At 44.2% G+C, this 19,169-nt stretch overlaps 1 protein-coding gene across 4 annotated transcripts in view; it reads right to left on the bottom strand.

Annotated features, from left to right (window-relative positions):
• Window positions 1-19,169, bottom strand: part of LOC105467372 (serine/threonine-protein kinase MRCK beta) — a 133,062-nt gene that overhangs the window by 96,701 nt on the left and 17,192 nt on the right. The gene's annotated exons all lie outside the window — the stretch shown is intronic.

Below are 19,169 nucleotides of genomic sequence, written 5' to 3'. Positions count from 1 at the left end.
CCCAGCAGTGGTTAATTTTTAATTTATTGTAGACACAGGGTCTTGCTATGTTGCCCAGGCTGGTTTCAAACTCCTGGGCTACATAGTGATCTCCCCGCCTTAGCCTCCCAAAGTGTTGGAATTACAGGCATGAACCACTACACCTGATCCTAATTTTACTTTGGTAGAAATTAATACTTAATAATTTTACTCACTGTTTTTTCGGAATTTTTTCTTTTTTTTTTTTAACTGATTTTCGAGTAAAAATTTTAGTTTTGACAAAGAAAATATATTCATAAACATACAAACTTTTATTAAGTCAACTCCTGGTATTATATTACATATACATATTCTAATATGCAGAATATATACATTCTAATATGCAGATTTTGCAGCTCGCCAAACAGAGGTATTTAAGATCACACACACATCAATTTTCAAAGACAAAAGGCAGCACACAGTGCAGGGAAATCTACGGTCCCAGAGGGAGCCCCCATGTCAGCTGGGCAGGACCCTTCACACCAGCAGCACTGATGGGGGGTGCCTGCCCCAGCCCCAGGAACAGGAACGCAGGAAATGAGCTCAGCGGCTGCGCTGGGGCAGGATGAGAGAGCGAGAATGAATCCTCACTCCTTCCTAGTACAATGCCAGGGTAGTCCTAAATATACACAGCGACGCTCTCCCACACACTCCAAACTGGGCTGGGACTGCCAGGACAGGAAGGAGGACGTGAACAGCCAGGAAGAGAACTGTCTACACATCTTCCTCCCGGAAGGCCTCGGACTTGCCTCCGTTTGACTGAGGCGGAAGGACAGAAGTGAGCCCCAATGCTCTGGCCACTAGAGCTCTGTAACAGAGTCCGTCCTAACTTGCTCTTCCTGGCTCCCTCACCCTTGAGACCGAGACTCGCTAACACGCTTCTAGAAGACAGTGGTCACAGCCCTCATAACAAAGTGCAGTGATTAAATGGTATCTACAGTGATTAAATGCTTCCTACCCGGCATTAAGAAGCAGGGAGGAAGAGTTTTAAATGTAAGAAAGTAACAAGTTTGCAAAGCATCAGTAAATAAGGTTCAAAGAAGGGCAACTTAATTTCAGTAATTAGTAATTTGTGGAATTTTTAGCAACTAAATGTAATATCCATCAACCTCTTAGGATTAATTCAAGCGTACAACACAGTCTACCCTATTGGACAGAGATGAGACGGCAGGATCTTTTAATACTTTCAATTTGTTTTTTATTCTCTTATATCCTAAATATTTGATGAAATATTCAACCCACCCATTGCTAATGACAGTTTCCACTTTCTGAACATCTATATATGGGTCAGGGATGTTATATACTAATATCTCTAAAACCTGCAGGAGGCCAGGTGCGGTGGCTCATGCCTGTGATCCCAGCACTTTGGGAGGCCGAGGCAGGCGGATCATGAGGTCAGGAGATCGAGACCATCCTGGCTAACACGGTGAAACCCCGTCTCCACTAAACATACAAAAAAAAAAAAAAAAAAAAAAAAGATTGCTGGGCATGGTGGTGGGCGCCTATAGTCCCAGCTACTCGGGAGGCTGAGGCAGGAAAATGGCGGGAACCCGGAAGGCTGAGGTTGTAGTAAGCTGAGATCGCGACACTGCACTCCAGCCTGGGCGACAGAGCGAAGACTCTGTCTCAGAAAAATAAAAAAATAAATAAAAATAAAATAAAACCTGCAGGATACATATTATCCCCTTCTGATAAATAAGCAAACAGAAAACAGAAAGCCTATTTTCATATACATGTTTGGTTTTTCTTTTTTCATTTTTATTTATTTATTTTTTGAAACAAGAGTCTCGTTGTGTCACCCAGGATGGAGTGCAGTGGTTACGATCTTGGCACATGGCAACCTCCAACTCCCAGGTTCAAGTGATTCTCCTGCCTCAGTCTCCCAAGTAGCTGGGACTACAGGCACCTGCCACCACATCTGGCTAATTTTTGTATTTTTAGTGGAGACAGGGATTTCACTATGTTGCCCAGGCTGGTCTTGAACTCCTGACCTTGTGATCCGCCCGCCTCGGCCTCCCAAAGTGCTGGGATTACAGGCATTAGCCACCACACCCGGCCATCTTTTTCTATTTATTTTATTTATTTATTTTTTTTGAGACGGAGTCTTGCTCTGTCGCCCAGGCTGGGGTGCAGTGGCCGGATCTCAGCTCACTGCAAGCTCCGCCTCCCGGGTTTTCCGCCATTCTCCTGCCTCAGCCTCGCGAGCAGCTGGGACTACAGGCGCCCGCCACCTCGCCCGGCTAGTTTTTTTTTTGTATTTTTTTAGTAGAGACGGGGTTTCACCGTGTTAGCCAGGATGGTCTCGATCTCCTGACCTCGTGATCCGCCCGTCTTGGCCTCCTTTTTTTATTTTTTTATTTTATTTTATTTATTTATTTATTATTTTTTTTTTTTTTGAGACGGAGTCTCGCTCTGTCGCCCAGACTGGAGTGCAGTGGCGCGATCTCGGCTCACTGCAAGCTCCGCCTCCCGGGTTCACGCCATTCTCCTGCCTCAGCCTCCGGAGTAGCTGGGACTACAGGCGCCCGCCACCTCGCCCGGCTAATTTCTTTTTGTATTTTTAGTAGAGACGGGGTTTCACCGTGTTAGCCAGGATGGTCTCGATCTCCTGACCTCGTGATCCGCCCGCCTCGGCCTCCCAAAGTGCTGGGATTACAGGCTTGAGCCACCGCGCCCGGCCCTTTTTTTATTTTTTTGAGACAGGGTCTCCCTCTGCCGCCCAGGCTGGAGTGCAATGGCGCGATCTCAGCTCACTGCAACCTCTGCCTTGAGGTTTCACCATGTTTCCCAGGCTGGTCTCAAACTCCTGGGCTCAAGTGATCTCCCCACCTTGGCTGGGATTACAGGTGTTAGCCACTGGGCCCAGTCTAAATGTTTGGTATTTTTAATCTCTTGTTATTTGTCTTTACTCCCCGATAAGACTTTTTATGTGTCAGTTTTAAAATCCAGAGGCAAAAATTAACTCCTCTCATTTTTCTTGTTGCTCTTAACTTCATCATCTATTAGACAGTATATTGTCAAATTTCTTTGTGCCACTGCTGTGAATTCAGAAAAGTCTAGTTTTCTTTTTTTTTTTTTTTTTTTTTTTTTTGAGACGGAGTCTCGCTCTGTCGCCCAGGCTGGAGTGCAGTGGCCGGATCTCAGCTCACTGCAAGCTCCGCCTCCCGGGTTTACGCCATTCTCCTGCCTCAGCCTCCCGAGTAGCTGGGACTACAGGCGCCCGCCACCGCGCCCGGCTAGTTTTTTGTATTTTTTTAGTAGAGACGGGGTTTCATCGTGTTAGCCAGGATGGTCTCGATCTCCTGACCTCGTGATCCGCCCGTCTCGGCCTCCCAAAGTGCTGGGATTACAGGCTTGAGCCACCGCGCCCGGCCAAGAAAAGTCTAGTTTTCTTTCTGAGGAGTAAAATACCAGCTGCTTCTAATGTCATGATTAGTACCATCTTCTGAAGAACTGACAGTCCATGCAGCAAGCATCGTTTTAGTTTAAGGTGAACTATGTCTTTCAAATTACTTGAGAACTGGTAATTCAAGAAAGCAATTCTTTCACTCTCCTGTAATTACGCAAGCATACTGTCCGATATGCCACCCCTCTCCCGTACCAATTGCACTTGTATCACTTAGGCTAACATATGTGCACCCTATGGCCCAGAAATTCCCTCCCAGGTGAACACCCAAGAGAAATGAGCAGTTATGTCTACCGAAAAGACATACACAAGAACATTCAAAGCAGCTTTACTCATAATTATCAAAAACTGCAAACTACCCAAATGTCCACTCCTGCAGAAGAGTGGATAATCTGTAGTATTCATGTAATGAACTAATACACATTTAAAAAAAAAAAAAAAAAAAAAAAGGGCCAGGCACGATGGCTCATGCCTGTAATCCCAGCACTTTGGGGAGCCGAGGCAGGTGGATCACCTGAGGACAGACGTTCAAGACCAGCCAGGACAACAGGATGTAACCCCGTCTCTACTAAAAATACAAAAATTAGCCAGGCGTGGTGGCACATGCCTATAGTCCCAGCTACTGGGGAGGCTGAGGCAGGAGAATTGTGTGAACCTGGGAGGTGGAGTGCATTGCAGTGAGCCGAGATTGTGTCACAGAATTCCAGCCTGACGACAGAGTGAGGTTCCGTCTCAAAACAAAACAAAAAAACCACATGTAAATCTTTGTGACGTTGGATTAGGCAATGGATTCTTACAGGTAAAACATGAGAAACAGGTCAGTTAAACTTCATCAAAATAAAAACCATTGTGTTTTTTAACTACAAATACCAAACCCGAACAAAAAAATGTTCAAAAGAAGCCATTAAGAAAGTAAAAAGACAAATGACAGAAGCATATAAAATATCATGTATCTGATGAGGGACAGACATCCAGAATACATAAAAAGCTCTCTCAACTCACTCATAAAATATTCCAATTCAAAAACGGGCAAAGGATCAGAATAATCATTTCGCCAAAGAAGACATATTAATACAAACGCTCAATATGCACAGGAAAAGATGCTCAATGTCATTCGCAATCAGGGAAATGCAAATCAAAACCGTAACGAGACCTCACTTCACACCCACTACGGTAGCTACAATAAAAAAGACAAATCATAACAACTGTTGGCCATGAGGTGGAGAGATGAAGTCTCACACACTGCCAGTGAGACTGATGTAGCCTGGCAGTTCCTCAAAGTGCTAAACACAGTTACCAACTACAGGACCCCTCATTCCACCCCAGGTATATAAACAGGAGAAATGAAAATATCTCTGCACAAAAACTTGCGCACTGCATGTTTACTAAGAACCAGGTTTTTAAAAATTTAATATAAAAAAACTTGTACATGAATATTCACAGCAGCATCATTTGTAACAGTTAAGAAGTGAAAACCAAAATGTCCATCAACTGATAGCTAAAAAAACAAAATGTGGTCTACCTACACAATGGAATACTATTATTCAGCCAGAGAAAGTAATTAAATAACAATTAATACAACATGGATGAACCTTGAAAACACTATACTAAATGAAAGAGGCCAATTACAAAAGACTACGTATAGTGTGATTCCATTTATATAAAATGTCCAGAATAGGCAAATCCATAGAGACAAAAAGTAGATTAGTGGTTGCCAAGGGCTGGGGAGAGGTAATGTAAGTGCTGCTAATGGGTACAGGGTTTCTCTCAGGGGCGATGAAAATGCTCTAGAATTAGACAGTGGTGAGAGTTGCACAAGTGTGTGAATACAGTAAAAACCAATAAATCATACACTTAAATCAACAGGCTGGGTGTGGTGGATCACGCCTGTAATCCCAGCACTTTGGGAGGACAAGGCGGGTGGATCACCTGAGGTCAGGAGTTCCAGACCAGCCTGGCCAACATGGTGAAACCCCATCTCTAACAAAAATACAAAAATTAGCCAGGTGTGGTAGTGCGCACCTGTAGTCCTAGCTGCTTGGGAGGCTGAGGCAGGAGAATTGCTTGAACCTGGGAGGCAGAGGTTGCGATAAGCCGAGATTGTGCCACTGCACTCCAGCCTGTGTGACAGAGCAAGACTCCTTCTCAAAAATAAATAAATAAAATAACAATAAAAAAACAAGCACAACGAATCTGTGATATGGGTCACAACAGTGTGTACCACACATAATGGTGTCACAACAGAGACTACTCGGATGTGTGATTCATTAATTTATTCAAAAGGTATTAAAAATATTTAAAAATATTCCTGAAACGAAGCAAGACGTTGTGGCTGACAGTAAGCACCTGAGTTTAGACTTCACTGCCCCACTGTGTTGCAAACTACTGAGCGTGAACTCCAGTTTCCTTGTGGGTAAATTAAGGATAATCCCCGAACTGTGGGTGAATGTGACAGTGGATGTTGACAAGGAGCAGTGCCAGGCTCTGAGACAGCCCCAGCACACAGAGCCAGCCTAATCGTTTTGTGATCACATACGCGTCACAGAAGACGCGCTGGGCTTCCCCTTTCCCACAGAAACAGCGCAGAAGCCCCTCCCAGGAACACGCCTGTCTGCAGGGCAGCTCGCGAGGCTGGTGCACAGCTGGCGCTCAGCAGGTGCATGTGAGTGAAAAGAAACCCATGGCTTCCCGAAGGCTCTTCCTGTGTCGCCTGCCTCCTCCTGTATTCTGTGCCCATGACCTGGACATCCAGAGCATATTCTTCTATCTAAATACAAGTACATGCAATTCTCCCTTAATAGGGCTGTTATTTATTTGTATTTTATCTTTTATTATTTTTAAACTCACTCAGTTGGAAAACACTAGTGACAAGAAAAACAAGTTCATGCCAGGAACTTTTTTTCATCCTAGCATACATCCTGAGATCAGCAGAGGCGATCTGAGCGGCTGAAACCTTCTGCATATAAACCATTTTCAGCAGGGTTCTTAACAACTGTCCAGAGCCAAATACTGAATTATCTGAGTCCAACTGCCAATCTTTCTAAATTGAATAGTCAATATGTCAGGAATACTACAGTGTTAAAGAAAAAAAAGCATGAAAGTAAACATTTTATGGGAAATTTTTTTTTTTTTTTTTTTTTTTTGAGACGGAGTCTCGCTCTGTCACCCAGGCTGGAGTGCGGTGGCCGGATCTCAGCTCACTGCAAGCTCCGCCTCCCGGGTTCACGCCATTCTCCTGCCTCAGCCTCCCGAGTAGCTGGGACTATAGGCGCCCGCCACCTCGCCCGGCTAGTTTTTTGTATTTTTTAGTAGAGACGGGGTTTCACCATGTTAGCCAGGATGGTCTCGATCTCCTGACCTCGTGATCCGCCCGTCTCGGCCTCCCAAAGTGCTGGGATTACAGGCGTGAGCCACCGTGCCCGGCCGGGAAATTTTCTCTTATCCAAAATTCCTTCAAGTTTTTACCTTATTTAGAGATTGATTCTGCATTTCTGCATGAGGAATAAGTATGTCTCTGGAAGGAAAAATACTGTTGCTAATTATATGAACCTTCTAGGACATAATCCAGCGCCAGACACGTAAGGCTAAAGATATGCTAGACTGGCCAGGCGCGGTGGCTCACGCCTGTAATCCCAGCACTTTGGGAGGCTGAGGCGGGCAGATCACAAGGTCAAGAGATTGAGAGCATCCTGGCCACTATGGTGAAACCCTGTCTCTACTAAAAATGAAAAAAAAAAAAAAAAAAAAAATTAGCTGGGCATGGTGGTGGACGCCTGTAGTCCCAGCTACTCCGGAGGCTGAGTCAGGAGAATCGCTTGAACCCGGGAGGCAGAGGTTGTGGTGAGCTGAGATCGCGCCACTGCACTCCAGCCTGGCGACAGAGAGAGACTCCATCTCCAAAAAGAAACAGAAATGCTAGATTGGAGCCCTCAGTGGCTAGACATGCATGTGAGCGGGAAGCAATATTCAAAACAGCAATAGCAATCCATCCAGCAACTCCAGCCCTCCCAGCACCCAAGGGGCTCTCCACCCAGCAACTCCAGCCCTCCCAGCACACGAGGGGCTCTCCATCCAGCAACTCCAGCCCTCCCAGCACCCGAGGGGCTCTCCAGCCAGCAACTCCAGCCCTCCCAGCACACGAGGGGCTCTCCAGCCAGCAACTCCAGCCCTCCCAGTGCCTAACTGGCTCTCAGGGTGGTTGCTCCTGAACCAGAGGAAGGGCCACCAAGCCAGCTGCCCTCAAGAGTGAGGCGCTCACTTTCTTTCCTGAACAGAGAAGTGTGGAGTGGCCGGCCCTGCCTCACCTTGTCCGACAGGAGTGACCGGTGGTCGCCCATCTCCATGGGGCATGCCCAGCATGGTATCAAAGCCCTCTCATGGCCATGAAGTTTAAGGTGGAAATGGTACCTCTTTTTAAAACATGTAAGAATGTTTAGAAGAATCTGGTTCTTTTAAAAAAGAGGCAAAGAAAGTTTGAGGAGCACAGTTTGGATAACAATGGCTTCAATGGCTTTACTCATTTTAAATGCTATTTATTTCAGCCTCAACAATTAAATGTGTTCAAGTGGCCAGGCACAGTGGCTTACACCTGTAATCTCAGCACTTTGTGAGACCAAGGCGTGTGGATCACCTGAGGTCAGGAGATCAAGACCAGCCTGGCCAACATGGTGAAACCCCATCTCTGCTAAAAGTATAAAAATTAGCTAAGTGTGGTGGTGCATGCCTGTAGTCCCAGCTACTTGGGCAGCTGAGGCAGGAGGATCACTTCAACCTGGGAGGTGGAGGTTGCAGTGAGCCCAGAACCCATCACTGCACTCCAGCCTGACTGACAAAGTGAGACTCCATCTCAAAACAAACAAAAAAAAGTGTTCACAGCTAGCTCACACCTGTAATCCTGGCACTTTGGGACCTGAGAGGGGTGGATCACTTATGCCTAGATGTTCCAGACCAGCCTAGGCAACATGGCGAAACCCCGTCTCTACAAAAAAATCCACAAAAATTAGGCCAGTGTGGTGGCGTGCACCTATAGTCCCAGCTACTCGAGAGGCTGAGAGAGGAGGATGGCTGGAGCTCAGGAGGTGGAAACTGCAGTGAGGCAAGATTGAGCCACTGCACTCCAGCCTGGGTGACACAGTGAGACCCTGTCTCTACACACACACACAGAAAAGTGTTCAGATTGGGTGCCAGACTACCCACCTCAAATATGTCACATGTCCAACTGAACCTAAGCATTTCTGAGTTACTTTTTTTTTAAATAAAAAAATTTCTTTATGCTGGCATTTTTCAGTATTATAAAAATGCTGGCATGAAGGAAATGAAATCAAAAAAGAACATGACCCAGATACCAAGCAGAGAAAGACGGCCAGTATGCTCCTGTACTGTCGTCTTTGGCTCACCATCCCCACGGAATCGCAGTAATAAACAGGAAGGAAGGATGTTTTCACACAAGACCTGAAAATGTTCACTCTGATTTCATGAAAGTAATTGGTAAGCCAGGAAAATTACCCTTTTCACCAGATGCCTCGAGATGAGACAAATGAAATCAACAAACGAAAGAGCTTTCCAAATAATCAATAAAACTTTATGGCAAGGTCAGCGAAAGTGTAACATTTTGCAAAAGGACATCTAGCTTTGTGCGGTCTGCATTTCCTTTCATAAGCTACAAGAGTGGTCAAAAATGCTTCTCCGTAAACAAACGCCGCAGTAAAAATACAAGATTGATACTACCAGCGTTTATTTGATTATGAAAACTGTACTTTTCCAGAATGTCTGGCGATTTCCGATTTCGGAGGAACTTGGTATTTCTCTACAGGCACCCACACACAGGCCTTTCTCTAAGGCTCTCAGCAGGAAGTGCCTGGAGCTCCTAATAGCGCCAAGGCCCAGCCTCTGTTCAGCCTGATTTGCAGGTAGAATGTCCAACCCGGCCGGGCGCGGTGGCTCAAGCCTGTAATCCCAGCACTTTGGGAGGCCGAGACGGGCGGATCACGAGGTCAGGAGATCGAGACCATCCTGGCTGACACGGTGAAACCCCGTCTCTACCAAAAAATACAAAAACTTAGCCGGGCGAGGTGGCGGGCGCCTGTAGTCCCAGCTACTCGGGAGGCTGAGGCAGGAGAATGGCGTAAACCCGGGAGGCAGAGCTTGCAGTGAGCTGAGATCCGGCCACTGCACTCCAGCCTGGGCGACAGAGCGAGACTCCGTCTCAAAAAAAAAAAAAAAAAAAAAAAAAGAATGTCCAACCCGTCTGGCTTCTAAGAGCTGGATTCCGGAAACAAATTAAAAAGCTGACGTACCAGAGACCACAGCATCACTCACATGGATGGACAAGTATCAACTAATTTTTCTGAACTTCAATTAAAAAATCAAAAAGCTTAAGATCACATTTTAAAAAGCTGAGTCCTCACTAATTGTCAACTCCAAAGTGTCTCCAGTGAACAACTACTATAAGACCTGCCTTCTATTATTACTACATTATTTTTTTTTTTTTTTAAGAAAAATGCCACAAGCCGAGGGCATCCTCACCCGGCAAGCAGCACAGGGAGCTGAGGGCACTAGGCAACCAGCCTTGTGGCCTCAGGGCAGCGGCAGGTGTTTCTGATCATGAAGGCCTGGAGAAACAACACACATTTCATTCACTTCTCCTTGTCCCCCTCTGCTGTCTCAGAGAGACAGATCCAGCCTCTCATGCCCACCCATGAGGACCAAGGAGAAGGGAGGCAATAACGCACTTCTCAGCCTCTGTGCACTCCTGTGTGGGCGCACGCTTGGGCCTCAGGCCTCACCAGCTCCTGACTGGAATATACTTTACCACTGCAACATCTGAAATGAAATCAGAAATGCCTACTTTTTTTTTTTTTTTTTTTACATCAATTGAGCCCCCAAATAGTTTATTTCCCACAAAATATACTGGGCCAACAGTATAGGAATGATCTGTCAAATGCCAAATTTGTCCAGCTAGGAAAACACTAGAAACCAGTTAAAACTTTTGAACAGGACAGGACAAATGCCCTGATTCGTCCACAAATAAACTGTGAACAAAAAAAATAAAAATAAAAAAGGAGGGAGAAAGAGCTTACAGATTAAAAGAGATTAAGGAGGTGTACAATCCAAATGCCACGGGCAGGTACCTGTAGAACTTATCCACCTTTTTTTTTTTCTTTTTGAGACGGAGTCGCTCTGTCACCCAGTCTGGAGCGCAGAGGTGTGATCTTGGCTCACTGCAACCTCCACCTCCCGGGTTCAAGCGATTCTCCCATCTCAGCCTTCCCAAGTAGCTGGGATTATAGGCATGGGGCACCGCGTCAGGCTAATTTTTATATTTTAGTAGAGATGGAGTTTCATCATGTTACCCAGGCTGGTCTCTAACTCCTGATGATCCACCTGCCTCGGCCTCCCAAAGTGCTGGGATTACAGGCATGAGCCACCGCGTCCAGCCACGAATCCACTTTAAAAAATAATAATAATAAATAAATAAATAAATAAATTTAGGCCTGGCACGGTGGCTCACGCCTGTAATCCCAGCACTTTGAGAGGCCGAGGCAGGCAGATTACGAGGTCAGGAGATCGAGACCATCCTGGCTAACACGGTGAAATTCCGTCTCTACTAAAAATACAAAAAAGTAGCCGGGTGTGGTGGTGGGCACCCGTAGTCCCAGCTACGTGGGAGGCTGAGGCAGGAGAATGGCGTGAACCCGGGAGGCAGAGCTTGAAGTGAGCCGAGATCATGCCACTGCACTCCAACCTAGGGGACAGAGCGAAACTCCTTCTCAAAAAAAAAAAAAAAAAAAAGGGAAATTTAAACAATGACTATCTTATGATATTGAGAAATTACTGCTATTTTTTTCAGTGTCATATTATTATGGCTATGTTTTTAAAAAAAACCCTCATCTTCTTGAGGCACATCCCGAAATATTTACAAATGACATGACAGATTTCTGGGATTTTCCTAAAACAATCCTTTTGGGGGAAAGGGGATAAAAGTGAAATACAACTGACTGTGAGTTGATAACTGTTGAAACTGGGCGTTCATTATTCTATATGTTCTACTTTTTTGGTTTTTTTGTTTTGTTTGCTTTGAGACGGGGTCTCACTCTGTTGCCCAGGCTGGAGCGCAGTGGCACGATTGGCTCACTGCAAACTCCTCCTCCCGGGTTCACGCCATTCTCCTGCCTCAGCCTCCGAGCGGCTGGGACTACAGGCACCTGCCGCCATGCCCAGCTAATTTTTTTGTATTTTTAGTAGAGACGGGGTTTCACTGTTAGCCAGGATGGTCTCGATCTCCTGACCTCGTGATCCACCTGCCTCGGCCCCCCAAAGTGCTGGGATTACAGGTGTGAGCCACCGTGCTCGGCCGCTCTACTTCTAAATGTATTTGAAATTTCCTATTTGAAATTTTAAACTTTGAAATTTGAATAGAAAGTATTACCAATTACTATCACTTTTATTAATACTCATTACACAAATACCTCCATATGAAAAACTCACGATACTCCAAAAAGGGAAGAATGACAGTTTCATACATGAGCTCATCACTATTTTCAATAATACCTAAATAGAGGACAGCTGAGTGACATGGGATACTGGCTAGAAGTTTCTGAAAAATTAGTTTCCTTTTACAAATACTCAAAACAGGAAGATTGAATCCAAACCACTACAAGCTCCTGCCCCAAACTACACAGCAGTTTCCTCATTGGAAATGCATCGCCGCAGGAAAATCAGCCCCACGCCTGGTATATTTGCCATGAGTGCATTTGTTTTATTGCTGGCATTCCTTCTGGGTCATAAAGCAGTTTTATGAGCTGGTAGAACTTCTGTGCGGATTCTACAAAGCTGCCATGGCGAACGGCTTCAGGATCCAGCCTAACATATCTGTCTCCATCTCCTGCATCTGATTGATGCAGGCCCTTTGGGCTGACTGGACTTTCAAAAAGTCTATGGTGGCGACTCTCTTACTGTTAAAATGTTTATCTAAGTCTTCCTTTCAAATGTGGTACTGGAGAACGCTGGAGGACAAACAAGAAGCAGTTACAATTCTCCATACCAAACTTTATTTTTAAAAACATTTAAGGCCAGGCATGATGGCTCATGGCTATTCCCAGCATTTTGGGAGGCTGCGTGAGAGGATCCCTTGAGGCCAGGAGTTTGAGATGAACCTGGGCAAAATAGTGAGACCTTATCTCATTTTAAAAATACACATTTAAAAAACAGTAAAAATGAAAACATTTAACGTTCATTTTACTGAGAATATTTCTCTCAAATTATAAATGCAGTATTTTAAACATCACTAAACTTGCAATACAATCGATGACAGGAATTACCATAGCCGGGAAAAAAATAAACTGTTAAGAAAAGGGATGCTGAGGCTGGACATGGAGGTTCACGCCTGTAATCCCAACACTTTGGGAGGCCGAGGCAGGTGGATCACATTACCTGAGGTCAGGAGTTCGAGACCAACCTGGCCAACATGGTGAAACCCCGTCTCTACTGAAAATACAAAATTAGCCAGGCATGATGATACACATCTATAATCCCAGCTACTCGAGAGGCTGAGGCAGGAGAATCCCTTGAACCTGGGAGGCGGAGGTTGCAGTAAGCTGAGATTGTGCCACTGCACTCCAGCCTGGGTGACAGAGTGAGACTCCATTTAAAAAAAAAAGGGGGGGGGGCCGGGCGCGGTGGCTCAAGCCTGTAATCCCAGCACTTTGGGAGGCCGAGACGGGCGGATCACGAGGTCAGGAGATCGAGACCATCCTGGCTAACACGGTGAAACCCCGTCTCTACTAAAAGATACAAAAAACTAGCCGGGTGAGGTGGCGGGCATCTGTAGTCCCAGCTACTCAGGAGGCTGAGGCAGGAGAATGGCGTGAACCCGGGAGGTGGAGCTTGCAGTGAGCTGAGATCTGGCCACTGCACTCCAGTCTGGGCGACACAGTGAGATTCTGTCTCAAAAAAAAAAAAAAAAAAAAAAAAAAAAAGGGATGTAGAGGAGACTATGAAATTGAAACTAATTCAGAATAGCCTGGATTTTTAAAGTTTCTTTCCTTAATATTAAACGAAGTTTTTATTTATATTACAAACCAATTATTATTAAAATACTATTGGAGAAAAACTATAAAATCTGATCAACTGAGGATCTAGCAGTATTCAAAAATACCACCATTCAATAGGGGCAACTAGCAATTAATTCTATACTTTTTGTTTTTGTTTTTAAGACGGAGTTTCGCTTTTGTTGCCCAGGCTGGAGTGCAATGGTGAACCTCAGCTCACCATAACTTCCACTACCCAGGTTCAAGCAATTCTCCTGCCTCAGTCTCCCAAGTAGCTGGGATTACAGGCATGCACCACCATGCCCAGCTAATTTTGTATTTTTAGTAGAGACTGGGTTTCCCCATGTTGGTCAGGCTGGTCCCGAACTCCCGATCTCAGGTGATCCACCTGCCTCGGCCTCCCAAAGTGCTGGGATTACAGGCGTGAGCCACCACGCCCAGTTCAAGTGGTTTTATAAATGAATACTTTAAAATTTCACTCTCTAAAATATTTTTCAGGGGTCAGGCATGGTGGTTCACACCTATAATTCCAGCACTTTGGGAGGCCTGCCAGGCAGGAGGAGCACTTGAGCCCAGGAATTGGAGACCAGCCTGGGCAACACAGTAAGACCTCCACTCTACAAAATACTAAAAATAAGGCCAGGCAGCCAGGCGCGGTGGCTCACACCTGTAATCCCAGCAGTTTGGGAAGCCAAGGCGGGCGGATCACGAGGTCAGGAGGTTGAGACCATCCTGGCTAACAAGGTGAAACCCTGTCTCTTCAAAAAATACAACAAAATTAGCCAGATGTGGTGGCAGCTGCTTGTAGTCCCAGCTGCTTGGGAGGCTGAGGCAGGAGAATGGCATGAACCCGGGAGGCGGAGCTTGCAGTGAGCAGAGATTGTGCCACTGCATTCCAGCCTGGGCAACAGAGTGAGACTCTCTCTCAAAAATAAAATTAAAATAAAATAAAATAAAATAAAAATAAAAATAAAATAAAATAAAATAAAATAAAATAAAATAAGGCCAGGCGCAGTGGCTCACACCTGTAATACACGACCACTTTGGAAGGCCAAGGCAGGAGATCGCTTGAGCTCAGGAGTTCGAAAGCAACCTGGGTAACATAGCGAAACCTCATCTGTACAAAAATACAAAAATTAGCCAAGTGTGGTGGCGCACACCTGGAGTCCAAGCTACTGGGGATGCTGAGGTGGGAGGATCACCTGAGCCCAGGAGGTCAACACTGCAGTGAGCCGTGATTATGCCACTGTACTTCTGTTCCAAAAATAAAAATAAAATAAAATATTCTTGAACAGAAGACTGAAAACTTCATAATTTTTCCTAAAACTACAGTAATTCTGACACCAAAATATTCCATAGATAACATATACAAGTTAAAACCACAGACTATCTACAGACTACTCCTCATTTAGAAATACAAATTTAAAAAAATAAAAAAAGTGCATACGACAGGCTCAACTGTGCAGTTAGAGAATAAAATGTCATGGCTAAGTGTGTTTTATTCTGGGAATGCACATACGATTCTATAGTATGTATGTCAATATAAACAATAAAAAATAGAGAAAGACAAAAATCACAGTTCTCTTGATACATGCAACAACCATATTTCAACATTAATTTCTCATTAAAAGTCTTGACTTCTTATTTTATTTACTTATTTACTGAGATAAAGTCTGGCTCTGTCACCCAGGCTGGAGTACGGTGACACAAGCATGGTTCACTGCAGCCTCGACCTCCCAGGCTCAAGCAATTCTCCTGCCTCAGCCTCCTGAGTAGCTAGGACACAGGCCCACACCACCATGTCCAGCTAATTTTTGTGTTTTTTGTAGAGACAGGGTTTCGCCATGCTGCCCAGGCTGGATTCAAGCAATCTGCCCACCTCTTATAGGTGTGAACCACCACGTCTGGCCGTCTCAGACTTTTAGACTAATCAAAATTGATTTTTAATATTTAAAACAATCTTTCAAAGTAACATTCAATTTTAATGGAAAAAGACTAGCATATGCTTTAAAATAAAAAAGCAAGACAATTATAATAACTTCGGGGAAGACTTTCACTCTTCATGGCATACTTACTTCTCGTACTGCTTGAATTTATTTTATCATGAGCACACTTTTCTTTTTCTTTTAGACAGGGTCTCACTCTGTCACCCAGGCTGGAGTGCAGTGGCACAATCAGAGCTCACTGCAGCTTCGACCTCCCCAGGCTCAAGCAATCCTCCCATCTCAGCCTCCCGAGCAGCCAGGACTACAGGTGTGCACCACCATGCCCAGTTAATTTTTGTATAATTTGTAGAACTGGGGTCTTGCTATGTTGCTCAGGCTTATTTTCATAATTAAAAAAAATTAAAATTAAAATAGTACTTGCCGAACGCACTTTTTGTGATTGGTATTCTGATACTTTCAAATACATGGTATAAGAGGCAATCCCAAATCACAGAAAACTGCACCTCAGCTGACCTACGACCACCCTCCAAGGACGTTTGTAAAGCCCAAAGCTAAGGGAGGTGGCCCAAGAGCTATCTGGAGAGGAGTTTTGAAAGAATTTTAAAAACCAGCCAGGCGCAGTGGCTCATGCCTGTAATTCCAGCACTCTGGGAGGCCGAGGCGGGCGGATCATGAGGTCAAGAGATCAAGACCATCCTGGTAAACATGGTGAAACCCCGTCTCTACTAAAAATACAAAAATTAGCTCGGCGTGGTGGCGGGCACCTGTAGTCCCAGCTACTCGGGAGGCTGAGGCAGGAGAATAGCGTGAACCGGGGAGGCGGCGGCGCTTGCAGTGAGCCGAGATTGCGCCACTGCACTCTAGCCTAGACAACAGAGCGAGACTCCATCTCAAAAAAAAAAAAGGATTTTAAAAGCCAAAACAACTTCTGGTCACAGCACTCATTAATAGCCCCAAAGCGGGCAACCCAGATGTCCATCAGGAGTGGAAAGATAAAGAGAGGGATGAGAATACAGTGCACACTACACAATAACCACAAGGAACTAAGCTGCGGCTATTCCCAATCACGTGGATGGATCTCAAGTACTCTTACTTACAATTACTTTTTATTTTTTGAGACACAGTATCACCCTGTTCCCAGGCTGAAATGCAGTGGCGTGATCTCAGCTTACTGCAAACTCCACTTCCTGGGTTCAAGCAATCCTCCCACCTCAGCCTGCTGAGTAGCTGAGTCTACAGGTGAGCACCACCATGCCCAGCTAATTATTCTATTTTTTTTTTTTTTTGTAGAGACGGGGTCTCACTATGTTGCCCAGGCTGGTCTTGAACTCCTGGACTTAAGCGATTCACCCACCTCAGCCTCCCAAAGTACTGGGATTACAGGCTACAATTACCTTTTATTATGGTAAAATATATGTAACATAAAATGTACAATTTTAACCCTTTTTTTGAGATTGACGAAGGAAAAAAAAAAGCAGCAACTCAAATTGCTAGGATGGAAATAAGAGAAGGGACATTACTACTGACATTAATAGAAATAAAGATTATTAAGAAAATCTATGAACAATCGTATGCCAACAAATTAGATAATCTAGGTGAAATGGACAAATTTATAAAAAGACACAAACTACCAAAATTGACTCTTGAAGAGAAAATGTTAATAGATCTACAACAGGTACAAAGATTGAACTAGCAATCCAAAACACACAAAGAAAGCTGGATAGCTTCACAGGTGCATCTACCAAACATTTAAGTAAGAGTTATTACCAATTCTTCACAAACTCATCCAGAAAAAGGAGAACGCTTCCTAAATCATTCTATAAGGCCTGTATTACCTTGATACCAAACAAACAAACAAAACTACATACAAGGAAAGAAAACTAGACTCAATTTCCCTTATGAATACAGATGCAAAAATCTTCAACAAAATACAATACTAGCAAACTAAATTCACCAACATAGAGAAAGAATTATATACCATGATCAAGCGGGATTTATCCCAGGAATGCAAGGTTGGTTCAACAAACAAAAACCAATTAATGCAATACACCATATCAATAGAAAAAAATGAGTCACACAAGTATCTCAATGGATGCAGAAAAATCACAACAAAGTCCAACACCCTTTTTCATGGCAAAAACTTAACAAACTAGAAATAGAAGGAAACGTTCTCAACCTGAAAAGGGGCATTTATGAAAACCCACAGCTAATGCCATACTTAATGGTGAAGGTTACATGCTCTCTCCCTAAGGTCAGAAGAAAGACAAGAATGCCCACTAGTGCTATTTCCACTCCACACTGTACTGAAGGTACTAGGCAGGGCAAGTAGGCAACAAAAAGAAATAAAAGGTATCCAAGTTGAAAAGGAAGAAGCAAAACTATCTGCATTCAGAGATAATTTTATATATAAAATTTATGTGTTTTTTTATGTAAAAATCCTAAGGAATTCATTTAAAAAGCTATTAAAACTAATTAAAAAGTTCAGCAATTTTGCGGGATATAAGATCAATATATAAAAATCAATTTACCTCAGGAATAAATTTAAGAAACTCTTACCCTGCACTGTGAATGTAATCAATGCCACTGAATTGAACACTTAAAAATAGATAAAGTGGCCAGGCGTGGTGGCTCGCACCTGTATCCCAACACTTTGGGAGGCTGAGGTGAGTGGATCGCCTGAGGTCAAGAGTTTGAGACCAGCTGGCCAACATGGTGGAACCTCGTCTGTACTAAAAATACAAAAATTAGCTGGGTGTGGTGGCGAGTGCCTGTAATCCCAGATACTTGGGAGGCTGAGGCAGGAGAATCGCTTGAACTTGCGAGACAGAGGTTGCAGTGAGCCAAGACTGCGCCACTGCACTCTAGCCTGGGTGACAGCACAAGACTCCATCTCAAAAAAAAAAAAAAACACACAGTTAAAGTGGCAAATTTTTATATATTTTTACCCCAATTAAAAAGAAAACTAAACAACTCTCACTCTGAAAACTATGAAACTTTTTTTTAAAATCTAATTTATTATATTTTTTGAGACGGAGTCTCGCTCTGTCACCCAGGCTAGAGTGCAGTGGCGTGATCCTCACTCACTGCAACCTCCACCTCCCGGGTTCAAGCGATTCTCCCACTTCAGCCTCCCGAGTACGTGGGATTACAGGCGGCTGCCACCACGCCCAGCTAATTTTTGTAGAGACAGGTTTTCACCATGTTGGCCAGGCTGGTCTTGAACTCCTGACCTCAGGTGATCCGCCTACCTCGGCCTCCCAAAGCGTTGGGATTACAGGCGTGAGCCACCACAGCCGTCCTTTTTTTTGAATTTTAAAAGATCTAAATAAGTGGAAAGGCATCTTATGTTCGTGGGACAAGAGTTTTTAATATTGTTAAGATGGCAATACTCCCCAAATTGACCTACAGATTCAATGAAATCCTTACAAGAATCCCAGCTGGCTTGCTACCAGAAACTGACAAGCTGATCCTAAAATGTATATGGAAACTCAAAGAACTTAGAAAGAATTGTCAAAACAATCTTGAAAAAGAACAAAGTTGGAGGACTCATACTTCCTGATTTGAAAACTTACTATGTAAGTAATGAAGACAATGTGGTACTGGCATCAGAACAGACATATACATTAATGGAATACAACTGAGAGTCCAGAAAGAAACTCATACATTTATGGTCAACTGATTTTGACAAGGATTTCAAGACCATTCAACAGGGGAAAGAATAGTCTGTTCGACAAACGTTGTTGGAACAAC

The sequence above is a fragment of the Macaca nemestrina genome, chromosome 7 (assembly GCF_043159975.1).
Source record: "Macaca nemestrina isolate mMacNem1 chromosome 7, mMacNem.hap1, whole genome shotgun sequence".
NCBI lineage: Eukaryota > Metazoa > Chordata > Mammalia > Primates > Cercopithecidae > Macaca > Macaca nemestrina.
Note: the sequence above shows the minus strand (reverse complement) of the source record. Positions and strands in the feature narration are given on the sequence as shown.